We start from the raw sequence: 13,526 nt of genomic DNA on the forward strand, positions 1-13,526 counted from the left end.
GCCATCCCTGGGTCCAACTGTGCCAAAGCCAGATGCGCCTCTGGGCTTTCCTCTCCTTCATTTGAGCCTGAAAGAATCCTGGCTAATACAGCTTAGCCAGTACCGCACCCTTCATGAAGCTTTCCCCAAGTTCTCTGGGCAAAGTCAACGCACGGCCAGTCCAGTTCACCTCCTGGGGCGGGGTGGTGGTGGTGCAGACACTGCTGAGTACTTCACATGCATTATCTCAAGTCTTCTCAACAACCCTAGGGGAGATGCTGTTATCCCCATTTTACTATGGGGGAAACCGAGGCACGGAGATGTAGGTGTATCATAAGATGCGAAATGCGGGGGTATCACGTGCATCTCTTGCCTCTACAGATTCTGTCTGCTCCCCTGTCCACCAGACTCCTGGCTTCTTGCTCTGCCTCTGCTGGGGATTCTTCCACCCTGAAGCTGACCAGCTGTCTCCCCACAGGCTGACCCTTTCCGGGCCACATCCCAGTGTAAAGGGTCTGGCTCCCACGTGGCCACCAAAGGGGCTAGAGAGCACACCCCTGAAGCATGGAGGGAGTTCATTCTCAGGGACGCACTCTGAGCAGTAGGAGACAAGGTGGGAGGACAGATCCCTCGCCTCCCTCTCTTGGACCATTTGAGGCACGTTTCCCACGTAAAGCAGTGACCACGTGGTTCCACATCACCTCGTATTGCTTCCCATCCTCCCCTCCATCCCCTCTTTTCCCTCCCTCTTGCCCCTGCAGTTCCCCCTCTAAGTCAGCAGCACTCAATCCCCAACCAAAGGCTCCCATTTCCTGGGGAGCACAGGCAGCGTGGCTCCAGGGTCAGCACTACATTGTTGCAGAGAACGTGGGACAAGAGAAAGCTGCATTACAGCATCGCCCTGGGACGGGGAGTAGGTAGGGGGACAGGGACAGTGCCAAATTCATCAGATCATTCCCCTTTATCTTACCCCACCAACCCCGCCAGCCATTCACTGCGTTTCATCTGTCAAATCCTCTCTGACCTCCCCCTGTATTCAAGAGCCCCACTAACCTCCATCTGGTAGAGAAGAGTCTGTGCTCCTTGATGCCCCACTTACTAGTAGGTGATGCTGCAAAGGTGCTCAGCCTCTCCGCACCACTTTCCCCACCTGTAAAATGGGGACAAGGATGGTCTTACCACAGAGGACTGTTGAGAGGCTTAACTGACACTTGGTTTTGTGCCTGGCACATAGTAGGCATAGACACCATTGTTGATGCTCTCTGTTCAATGTCACCTCTTCCAAGTACAGCCCTGCTCTCTTGAAAATCTCCCTCTTCCATTCTCAGTCCCTACTGAGTATATAGGGCTGTCCCCCACACCAGCCCCATGCCTGTCACCAGACCCAGGCCAATCAGCACATCCCAATATTGACCTCAAGTACTGGCTCAGGCCTGGGCAGGAGACCCAAGTGGGAGTGGTCCTTGTCACAGTGTCCTGGAGTTTCTGGAACAATAAGGAAAGAGGTGCTTGCTCTTTGCTGAGATCATTAGCTTGGAGCTATCAGAGGCCATTTTTACTATTTGGCCATTTGAGAATGATGTCAGAAGACAGCAGAGCCCAGAGGTGGAGCAGGACACAGAATGCTAATGATGTCTTTGGAGCTCCTGCAGCCGGTCATGGCAGAAGCCAGTTAACCCCTGGTATTTTTAGGAATTAACACACAAACCGAATTTCTGTGTTTTATTGGCTTCAGCCAGTTCAGGTTGAGTTTCTATGACTTAAAACTGAGGTGGTCTTGACTAATCCAGTAGGTTCTCTATATAACTGCTGTTGTTATTGCAATTAATATTATTATTACAAATGCATCACCAGGAAGATGCAGCCATGAGGATGCCTAGGCCAGGTTCCTCCGGGGCCTATTGCTGCTCTCCACACATTATACCCTGGATATCAGCTGCCTGGGCGTGGGGGGATTCATGTTTGCTGCTGATATATCCCAGGTAATTGGTGTCCGCCACAGGGTAGGTGGGCTAATAGATGCCTGTTGCATGAACAAGTGAGGTAGGCCCATTGCCCACTGCCTCCTCCACTGTGTCCTGCCTTCCAGCCCCCTTGCCAGGTACACATTTTGCCCTCTCTGCTTGTCCCTGGCCACTGTTCGAATGCACTGTGGTGTCTGCCAGGAGGCCATCTTGGCAAACTGAACTGTTGTTCTCAGTGTCCTTCTGAGGGCCTCATTCATCCCTTTACCTGTTTAGTGTTTTTTTAAAAAAATCTTTATCAAAAGTGTCCATTATAGACTCCTATCTTACACCGCTCACAAAAATTAAGTCAAAATGCTTTAAGGACGGGCGCCTGGGTGGCTCAGTTGGTTAAGCGACTGCCTTCGGCTCAGGTCATGATCCTGGAGTCCCGGGATCGAGTCCTGCATTGGGCTCCCTGCTCGGCAGGGGGTCTGCTTCTCCCTCTGCCCTCTTCCCTCTCGTGCTCTCTGTCTCTCATTATCTCTCTCTCAAATAAATAAATAAATAAAATCTTTAAAAAAAAAATGCTTTAAGGACTTCACTGTAAGGCCAGAACCCATAAAACACCCAGAAGAAAACATAGGAAAAAAGCTCCTTGACATGGGACTCAGCAATGATTTTTGGGATCTAACACCTAGAGCACAAGCAACAAAATAAAAAATAAACAAGCAGGATTACATCAAAGCAAAAAGCTTCTGCACAGCAAAAGAAATCATCTGCAAAGTAGAAAGACAACCTACAGAATGGGAAAAAATATTTGCAAATAATTTCTGATAAGGGGTTAATATCCAAAATATATAAAGAACACATGCACCTCAAGAGCGAAGAAACAAGAAGTTTAATTTAAAAACAGGCAAAGGACCAAAGAGACATTTTTCCAGAGATGTACAGATGGTCAACAGGTACATGGAAAAGGTGCTTCACATCACTCATCATCAGGGAAATGCAAATCAAAACCACAATGAGGTATCGCCTCACACCTGTCAGATTGGCCAGCATCAAGAAGACAAGAGATAACAGATGCTGATGAGGATGTGGGAAAAGGGGGATTGTAACCTGGGGCACCCACTGTGGAGAACAGGATGAGGCTCTTCAAAAGATTAAAAAGAGAAATACCATAGGATCCAGCAATTCCACTACTGGGCATTTACCCAAAGAAGACAAAAACACTAGGTCGAAAAGATACATGCACCCCTGTGTCTATTGCAGCATTATTTACGGTAGCCATGATATGGAAGCCACCTAAGTTTCTGTCAACAGATGAAGGGATAAAGAACATGTGGTATATATACACAATGGAATATTACTCAGCCATAAAAAGAATGAAATCTTGCCATTCGTAACAACATGGATGGACCTAGAGGATATTATGCAAAGTGAAGTCTGAAAGACAAATACTATATGATTTCACTTATAGGTCAAATCTAAAAACAAAACAAATGAACAAACCAAAAAACAGACTCTTAAATACAGAAAACAAGGTGGTGGTTGCCAAAGGGAGGTGTGGGGGAGGCAAAATAGGTGAATGGGATTAAGAGGTACAAACTTCTAGTTATAAAATAAATCATGGAGATGAAAAGTACAGCTAGGAAATATAGTCAATAATATTGTAATAATGTTGTATGGTGACAGATGGTGACTACACTTATCATGGTGAACTTTGAATAATGTATAGAATTGTCAAATCACTATGTTGTACACCTGAAACTAATATAATATGGTATATCAACTATACTTCAATAATAATAATAACAAATTTTTAAAAATTTTAAATAGAACAACCCTATGATCCAGCAATTCCATTTTCGGGAATATATCAAAAGGAAATGAAAACACTATGTCAAAGACATATCTGCACCCCCACGTTCATAGCAGCATTCTTTAAAATAGCCAAGACATGGACATAACCTAGGTGTCCATTGACTGGTGAATGGATAAAGAAAATGTTATACACACGCACACACACAATGGATTATCATTCAGCCATAAAAAGGAAATCCTGCCATCTGTGAAACGTGAATGAACCTTGAGGGCATTATGTTACGTGAAATAAGTCAGAGAAAGACAAATACTAAATGATTTCACTTATATGTAGAATCTAAAAACCAAAACTTATAGAAAAAGAGATCAGATGTATGGTTACCAGAGACAGGGGAGGGGATGGGGAATTGGATGAAGGTGTTCAAAAGATACAAACTCCCAGTGATAAGACAAATAAGTTTTAGGGATGTAATGTACAAGATGACAACAATAGTTAACACCACTGTATGGTGTATCTGAAAGTTAAAAGCATAGGTCTTAAGAGTTCTTGTCACCACAGGGAAAATAACATGTTTTTCTCTTTTTCTTTTCATATCTATAGAGAGGATGCATGTAAACTAAACTTATTGTGGTAAGCATTTCACAATGTATGCGGGTTAAGTCCGTTTGTTGTACACCTTCAACGTTCACAGTGCTGCATGCTAATTATCTCTTGATGAGACTGGGGTGTGGGGAGGAAGTGTCTATTAGGCTGGATACTGGAGAGAGACAGAAAAATGATTAATGCTTTGCCTGCCTTCAGGGAGCTTCTGTGTTAGTGGAGGTATATGTTGACAATTTGGGTACAGTTATGTAATGTTTGGCATTTGGATAATTATCTGGTTTTCTTCTACAGACCAGATTGTGAAACAACTCTAAAGAGCATCTTTTGATTTTAAGCTAAGCTGGAGCTAATCAGGTTATCTAAGACAAGTTGGCAATGCCGGTAGGGGGCCCTGAGATTCGGGGAGGGTAGAGAAGGGCCTCCTACAGGCCAAGCTCTATACTCGGCCTCTCCAACCAATCTAATAGCTAAACTGTAATCACTGTCCCATTCTACTGATGGAGAAACAGGCTCAGATGGGTGAAAAAAAAAAGTCCCTGAGCAGAAATGGGATCTGGACCCCAGTCACTGTGCTGTAGCTGGGAGTCTCTGGGGCGGGGGGAGGGAGGGCTTCGGAATTGATAAGAGTTCTGGATGCCCAGCTGACAGAACCCGGTGTGCTTGGGTAACAGCTACTGGTTTCCCTGTCTCCCTCCCTCACCCAGACTCCCGGTAGGAGTTGTATGTTGCACTCATCCCCATGTCTCCCACACCCTGGGCCCTCTATCAGCGTCTGGCCCATGGTAGTCTCAGCATCCTGCGTGTCTGTTGGTTTGGTCCCCAGCATCCCTTCTCCCTTTCTTCCGATAACAGCCCTGCCCTTCCCCTGGAGAACTCCTCCTCTACCGCTCTACGGCCCCCTGGGATATTTCAACCTTCCTGGCAGAGAGTCACATGACCCTGGGAAGGCCAATCAGAGTTCATCACGCCCTGGATTGGCCCAAGGGGTGGGCATGTGAGCCAATCACAGTCCTTCCCTGGAATATTCTGCATTTTCCCCTTGGATCATGAGCTGTATCCAACTCCAGAGTGACCAGTGGCCGGGGGATGGAGCCTGGGAGAATGAGGCACTGATGGAGTCAGTGGCAATCAGCCCCTCTGCCTTTCCATGTCTGGTGATCAATTCCCATGCCCTCTGTAACTTTTAGTTATTATCAAAATAACATAAGAACATGGTAACAAATCGAACAGTACAAAATAGCTCGTAAAGGAAAACAACAGGCCCTGCCCTGTTCTTCCCGCTTCATTCCAGAAGCAAACTATTTGACACATTTCCTTTTGTATTTTTTCTGACGTTTACCTTCATAACTCTAGATAATATGCTTCTACACCCATTTCTTGGTTTATAACTTTAGACTGAATCCATTGATTTCTCCAAAAGGTCTGTGAGAACTGAGTTCACTTACACTCCTACATCCTTCTTCTCAACTGAGATTTATAGCACATCTACTAGGCACCTACTGGTTGCCTATATCTAAATGTCTATTTCTTTTGTTCAACTTTAGGTGGTTTATCTTGTCTTGCCAGCCCAGAATAAGAATAAATATGGATGTCCCTACCACTCCTCTGCCCATTCACATGTCACCTTGGGCAGCAATAAGATTTTTTATGTTGTCTGTGGCGTTCATATTTCCTTCTGCCCCATAATCAAGTTTTTATTGCTTTGTCCACATGTTGACTCAAAGGATTAAAAGCCACGAAACTGCATGACTATAATTGTTAAATACTGTTTACTGTAAATACCCGCTCTTAACTGAAGCTCATTGGATTGGGGTTTCTGTTGGTTGTGGCCAATATGTCCCAACTTACTCAAATTTTGGTGGGATTGAATGAGATCTATCCATGTGCCATGGAGACAGAGCTCTTCCAGGGCTGGATTAGTGGGCCTGGGACCTGCACAGTACCCAGGGCCTGTGCCCAGAAGGGCTCTGTGCTTGGTTTGATGTTTTGCTGTCACTGTCTTGAAATTCATAATCACTTTTGAACAAAAGTCCTCACAATTATATGGCCGATCCTGAGCTCATCACCTTGCTGACAGAAGCCTGGACCTCCTGAGAAACTCTCCTTGGACAGGGAGGAAAGGCGGGGTCCTTAGGCAAGTCCTGAAGCAGCCACAGGAAACTAAAGTAAAATGCCATGGACCTGAGCATTGGCTGGTGAATGTAGCCCACCTTGTGAGATCAGAATGGGCTTTTCCAAGCCTCTTCTTACAGAGGGCCAAAAGGTTGGCAAACTTGGGCTGCAAGAAGGAGGTGGGATTATCCACACAATACAGAGAGCACCAAGGCTGAATGGTTGGCCCCACAGTCCCATGCTTATAGATGGCAGGTCCTAGATTCAAATCCTGGCATGATTCCTCTCTTCTCTACCATCTGACTCCAGAGTAGTGCGGCATGTGATGCAGCGCCGGGGTTTGAGTTCCAGGCCTGCTCCCAATTTGCTGGGTTTCCTTTAGTGAGGGGCTTGCCCTCTCTGGGCCATTTACCCCAGGGTCCACTGAGAAAGTGGATAAACTTTAAAAGTCTCTTTCAAATAGAATCACTACATGCCAGATAATAGAAAAGAGTACGTTTCTTCTATAGACAGATTCCAGCTAATAAATGTAGAAGGAATGAAATATACCATTTTGCACTCCCTAACAAATTCATTGCTTGAATGGCTGCTAACATTACATTAAAAAGAGAATAAGATACCGTGTGCCTCTTGATAGAAGAAGTCAACACTATCTAATGAGGTAGTCTTGCCTCCCCCCCCCAAAAAAAATCAAACTTCAATCTGATCAAGCCTCTGTTTCTAACTACCAAGTTCCAAGATAGAGGATAGAGGAACATATTCTCTTACACCACAGGGCAGCAATAAGCAAAATGCCACAAGACAAACAGCTAGTTTCTTTCTATGAATACAAAAAACAAAACCAAACTCTAGACCCAAAGAAACTCAAAATTGATTTACCCACTGATTACAAGGTGTAGACCTTATTTGGATCAAAATTTAAACGATTAAAAAAAAGCAATTATGAAAAAAGCAATTATGTAACAATTGGAAATTTGAACAGGGACTGGGTCTTTGCTAATATTAAGACTTTTGTTTTTGGTGTAATAATGGTGTTGTGATTATGGTTTAATTTGTAAGGAAGAGTCCTTTTCAAGATACACACTGACATATTTATGGATGAAATGATGTCACATTTGGCATCCTGCTTCAAAATAATACCGGAGGAGGGGTGTGGATTGCGGGGGGAGTGGATCTGGATGAGGCAGGATGGGCCATTGGGTCGATGATTCTCATAGCCGAGTGATAGGGATGTGAGGATTGGTTTTATTATTATCTCTGACTTTATACGTATAACCAATTACAGTTTTTAAAAGTTTCTTTTCAGTTTTTCAAAAGTTCCTTCAGCCTGTAGGAAGGGTCCATGATGGCCCCAGCTGAGAGTGGGAGATGGAAGGGGAAGAGTAGCCAAGCCTTTTCTGAGTAGGGCTGGGGGCCTGATTTAGGGAACACCAGTTCTTCTGTGGAACCAGGCTGGGCCCTGGGCTGTTGTGGTCGCTATGTCCAGACTCCGATCTGAAGCGTGGCTTTCCTGGTGTTTAGATGAGCTCACGGAGCCGGACGCTGTAATTGTAGAGCCCTGGCCGCAGCCCACAAGCCCAGCTCTCCCCTCCCTGGGGGACGCTGGCTCCGCATTCCAGGCACATCCTCAGCCACGTCAAACTATCTGGCCGCTAGCACGGGGCAGGAGAAGGTGCAGCAGCTGGTGGGAGCTTTGGGGCATTCCCAGACATATTTCCCACAACTCCCCTGGTGCCGGTGGTGCGGCCAGGGCTGGGCACTGAGGACCCAGAGGGTCAGAAGGCCATTCTCAGGCCCAACACCCAGGAGTGCTCCCCCAAGGTAGTGGGTGCTGACCACCTCGGTGCCCAATGTGCCTACGTGACCTTGACAAGATGCTTTCCCTCCCGAGGCCTTGGGTTCCCCACCCAACAGAAGGCGGCTCAGTGTTTCTCAGTGGGCTGCTATTGACCTTTAGGATGGATAATCCTTCTTAGTTAGCCTTCTCAGCCCCCTGCCCATTAAATGCCACCAGCAGTCCCTGTCACTATGGCAACCAAAAAATGCCCTACACATTTCCAACCACCCCTGGGTTACAAACCACTGTGGGTCTCTAAGGACCTTGCCAAGCCCATGGTTCTGTGCATCTGTGTTTCTGGAGAATTCAGGACAAACTGAGGAAAGGAGGGCCGAAACAGTTCATGTGGCTCACAGTCTTGTAGGGAGATGATCTTTGGATGGGTCTTGAAGTCTAAGTAGGAGTTTGCTAGGTGAGCAAGAAGGTATGGGGACTGGGCGAGGGGAGCCGAGGCTTCTAGGTGGAAGGATCAGCCTGGGTATGGCCTGGAGGTATGAAAGAGCATGTAGCGTCTGGAGAAGTACAGAAGTTCCCTGGGGCCCCAAGCTTTGGCCTGTGCTGAGAAACCAGGCAGCGGAGGTGGGACATCAACTGTGGACCACAGGGAACCAGCCAGGAGGTTCCAATGGGGCAGGAGCAGGGTTTTCCACTCCAGTCCCTCTGGACTGAGAGATCCCCAGCACCTATGCACGAACTGGGAGAATGTCTCTGTCTTCCTAGGAAGAATCCGTGGGTCAGAACTGCAGAGGATGCAGGTCCACAGCGGGGATCGCCTGCCGCAGTGGCTCCCGGATGGGAGAGAGATTGGGAGGGGGCTGCTCAAGCTGCTCAGATCATTGAAGAGCCTGCATGGGTGAGCAAGAGTGTGTGTGTGCGGACTCCCAAGAAAACAAAACCAAACACATTCCATAAATTAGATCGTGCCCAGGCTCTGCAGGAGACAGCTGGAGTGGGGAACCCTCTGGAAGGGGGTTGGGCAGACCTCTCAGAGCAGGTGGCTCTTGAGCAGAGAATTGACTGTGGACATTTGCTGGGCTTGGGCCATCAAAAGCACTCTCCTTCCCCACTGGACAGAGCCCACCCAGCTCCCTCCGCCCTCCTCTAGCCACAGGGTGGACACGGGACCCCAGCACCAGTCAGAACCTCCTTCTGAACCAGGCGGAGTGCAGAGGGTTGGAGACCCCCCCACCCCCTCCTGCCACCTCCTGCCCGTCCTTCCACTCGGCCTTCTAGAGCGGTCTCGGTTCTTGCCTGTTGCCCCGGGGACCTGGTTTCCAGCCTTCGCGCCCATTTTCTGAGCCTGTGTGGGTGTGTCCATCTCTGTGGGTTTGGTTTTGGCTTTGAAAGGAGCAAAAGCCAGAACAAGAGTGCAAGGGGAGCCGATGAGGCTTGCAGATGAGGTTCGCCGGGAATCTGTTACACTTTGGGAAGGGGCTGCCGAGGCCACCATGCCCCCTGGAGCCGGCCCCTCGGCCTGGCACACACCCGTGCACGCCCACTCATGCGCCCTGGCGGGCCTCGCGGGAAGGAAATGCCAGCTGCATTTCTTTCGGCCTCTTTCAGCCTCCCGAGAGACTCCTCCGCTTCGACGCTTCCTCTGAGGCCACGTGAGTAGAGCAGGCCCAGTGGCCTGGGCGGGCCTCCGGCGGGGACCTGTGACTCAGGGCTCAGTCAGGCGGAGGCCGGATGTCAGCGCCATTCACTGGGCCACGAGGAATCTCACTCTGCTATTTATAGGCAGCCCGACTGCTGGCCCAGCCTGGCGGGGAAGAGGCAGCCTCAGCGGCGGGGGTGTCGGGGGATGGGAGCAGCAAGTCCAGGCTCAGGACGAAGCCAGGCCTCACCACCCCCTCCACCTGCCTCAGGGGCCTCCAGACTAGGAGTGAACTGGACTAGCTCTCCCACTCCAGAAATAGTCAGGGCTGGGGCAGGCCAGACAGTGAGCCCGGAGCCTGCATGACCCATGAAGGGAGCACGCCTGAGGTGATGGACACGTGGGTGGCCTGGCCTGTCATGGCCCTGGAAGGGTGGGCCTCGTGGGAAGGGGTCAGGTGAAGGTAGCCCCCAGAGGCCAGGTGTCCTGAAGTTCCACCCCCAGAGAACTCACCCTACGCTTCCTGTTTTGGGGTCCCAACTTGCTTCATCTGTCAAAGACCCCTGATCCCACCTACCATCTTGCCCATGGCCAAGATGGCTTCTTATTCTTAAGAAAGCTGAGATTTGATACCTATTAGGAGTCGGGCCCTGCCACATATATTCCCTCATTCAGTCTCACAAAGCCTTGTAACATAGGTATCAATAAGCCCATTTAACAGAAGTCAAAACTGAGGCTCAGCATGGTTAGTAGTTGCCTGGCATGGAGCATGTGCTTGTGCACAAATGTGCATTATGTGTACGAGTGTGCAAAGGGGAGCTACATTCCCCTGTCACGGGGTGCTGTCAGGAGTGAGTGAGATCACATTGGCTGTTACTGGCTGCCATCTCTTTATGGAGCACCCATCCACGTGGCTTACTTTGTCCCTGGTTGAGCTTGCATCTCTGATCACATTGGAATACTCATGTGTTATGTGTCTGTCCATCGCCTACACTGGGCAAGGTGAGGAAAGAGTCTTGCTCCCCCTGTGACTGCAGCCCCCAGCTCGGAGCCTGGAACAGAGCCATTGCTCTTCCTCAAGGACCTTCAGAGGCTCCCCCACCCTCAGACTCTGCCTCTCTGCAGCAGCCCTGCTGGATGCTCTGCTGTGCGGGCTCTGTGCGCCCGGCAGATACTCAAAAACTAGAAGGGCCACTGCTTCCAGAAGGGCTGTGGGACTGGGAGCCAGGCTGCAAGCTCCAGGCCCTTCGTCCTCGTGGCCTTCTTGTGGGATCCAATTTCCTGAACAGGAGGCCCTTCCAGTGGAGGCTCCTCACCCTTCCTTCCACTCCATGCGCATCGCCTCCTAAGAGGATCAGCAAACCTCAGGATCTTTTCTGGGTCTTGTAAATTTTGCAAGCCTCTGACAGTCTCCAAATGTCACTGCCTTTTCTCTTCCCAGCAGGACACAATGAGGGCACATAGGAGGGGAATAGGGTTGGAAGTAGAGGGGGCAGGATTGGTTCTGAGGTTCCCTGAGGACTTAGGAGTTCAGGTAAAGGGAAAAGGGGCCCCAAGGGGTGAAGATCTTGGGGAAGGGAGGTACACCTTCAAGAATGTGGACAGAAGAATGGGGCACCTGGGTGGCTCAGTCGGTTAAGCGTCAAACTCAGTTTCGGCTCAGGTCATGATCTCAGGGTCCTGAGACCGAGCCTCACGTCAGGCTCCACTCTGGGCATGGAGCCTGTTTGAGATTCTCTCCATTTTCCTCCCCCCTCTGCCCCTCCCCCTGCTTGCAGGTGCTCTCTCACAAATAAATAATAAAATCTTAAAAAAAAAAAAAAAAAAAGGAGAAGAAGAATGTGGCAGAAGATCTGGCTGATTGAAAGGCTGAGGCATGGAGTCCTGGGGTGTGGTGATGAGTAGTAGGACGCTGATCTCCAGGGCCTGGGGGCAGGCTAAGGTTCCTTCTGAACACAACATTGGAGCCAGTCAAGGGTGTCAGGCAGGGTGCCGTTTAGAAAACTCCTTCTGGCCCCGGGGGTAAAGGGCCTGGAGGGGACAAGCTGGTGGCAAGAGGACCAATTAGACAACACTGCAGCCTTCATGGTGAGAGATGAACTTGGGAGGGGGTGGAAACATGGGGTGGGCGGGAGGGGAAGACGAAAGAGCTACGATGTGGCACTGACCGGCCTCCCCGAGGCCCAGCCTACACTGATGAAGGTTGAGGTGACCATGGTGGGAGAGGAGGAGAAGGCCCAAGAGACCCTGTCATCCGCGCCAGCTGGATGGGTGCAGAAATGACATCATTTTCGTGTACTTAACACAAGGTAAACAGGGGTGGAAAAACTCAGGCACTCATTATCTAACTTGGTAGCTGGTGGCTGGCTCCTTAACAACCGGTTTTCTGGGATTCTGCAGTCCTCAGGCAGGGGGGAGCCGGACGGAGGGGCTTCCTTTCCTGTGCACAGTGAGTGGGACGCTGGCCCCCTTTGCCTGGGCCTCTTCCTTTGAGTCATTCCCTCCATGTTCATGGAGCTCAGGGCCTGCTGAAGGCCAGGCACCTGGCTAGCCACTGGGGCATGGTGGAAAGCGAAGGCAAGTGTGGTCGGGGGGATTTGATTTTGGCAACCAGGTGGGCTTGAGACCTCAAAGGTAGGAAGTGGGGAGACCAGTGGGGAGGTTGTTGTAAGCATTCCAGCATAAGCGGGACACATCCTAGAAGACACCTTGCAGATCATCCAGTCTCACCCTTGATTCTACAGATGGGTAAACTGAGGCCCAGAGAAGTCAAAGGATGTATCTAGAGTCATATACTGGGCGAGAAGCAGGGGCAAGACTAAAACCCAGGTGTTCTGATGTCAGTGCTTCTTTCTGACAAATCCACTGAGAACTGGCTGACTTAAGAATAGAAAGAATGAAAAACAGCAAAGCATAGAGTCTGGCCTCCCCCTTAGCACTCACCACCCAGGCATGCACACATGTGGGCTTTCCAGAGGGTCAGAGAGAGAAATGTCTTCTTGCTGGGTGGGTCCCAAGTGCTTTCCCTTTGTCCCTGGAACCCACCCCACAATCCAATCCGATCTGAGGCAGGAGGAAGAGCTTCCTCCTTGGGGAAAGAGCTGAAGGCTGACCAACAGCGGCCAGGCAGCCTCAGGGAACGGCCCGTGAGCCACAGTTTGCTGCCTCCTCGCTGGGAGCGCCTGGCCTCTCTCCATCCTCCTTTGATGGAAAGCCCCAGTGAGGGGACAACTTCCCAAGGAGGGCTGAGGCCCAGCAAGTCCCTGCAGGACCCCCACACTCAGGGGGCTCCGGGCTTTCCCTTGCAAAGCAAACCACACCCACCCACTCCTCCCCCAAAATCTGGTAGGTTTTATTCTCTGCCTTGAACAACAGCAACAAACAACAGCAGCATTTCCTTTTCCTAACGTCAGGTGAGTGCAACAGACAGCATGGAGAACAGCTGGAGCACTACCCCTTGACTCTGGACAGATCGCTAGCTCCCCTGGGCTCCAGGGCCCCCATCTGTGTTGGACCTTAAGGTCCCTAAACTTCACTCACTTGTGAGTTTGAATAACTACTTAATATGAATGCCCAAAGCTACTAAATCCAAGCCCCTCCCTTTCCCCAGCAGTGCTTCCTGGGAGCCCCCAA

The 13,526-nt window shown here is 49.7% G+C and overlaps 1 long non-coding RNA gene across 2 annotated transcripts in view; it reads right to left on the reverse strand.

The window, feature by feature from the left end:
• LOC129046252 (uncharacterized) overlaps window positions 1-13,526 on the reverse strand; it is a 142,770-nt gene that overhangs the window by 11,144 nt on the left and 118,100 nt on the right. Inside the window, exon 3 of one of the 2 annotated variants that reach the window (XR_010408693.1) lies at window positions 1,079-1,129. This is a non-coding gene — a long non-coding RNA (uncharacterized LOC129046252). Of the gene's footprint in view, window positions 1-1,032; window positions 1,130-13,526 lie in introns of both variants that reach the window. The other variant, XR_010408692.1, reaches the window with a different exon arrangement.

The sequence above is a fragment of the Mirounga angustirostris genome, unplaced genomic scaffold, assembly GCF_029215605.1.
Source record: "Mirounga angustirostris isolate CCGP_5_RB_7025 unplaced genomic scaffold, mMirAng1.0.hap1 SCAF_17, whole genome shotgun sequence".
Lineage (NCBI taxonomy): Eukaryota > Metazoa > Chordata > Mammalia > Carnivora > Phocidae > Mirounga > Mirounga angustirostris.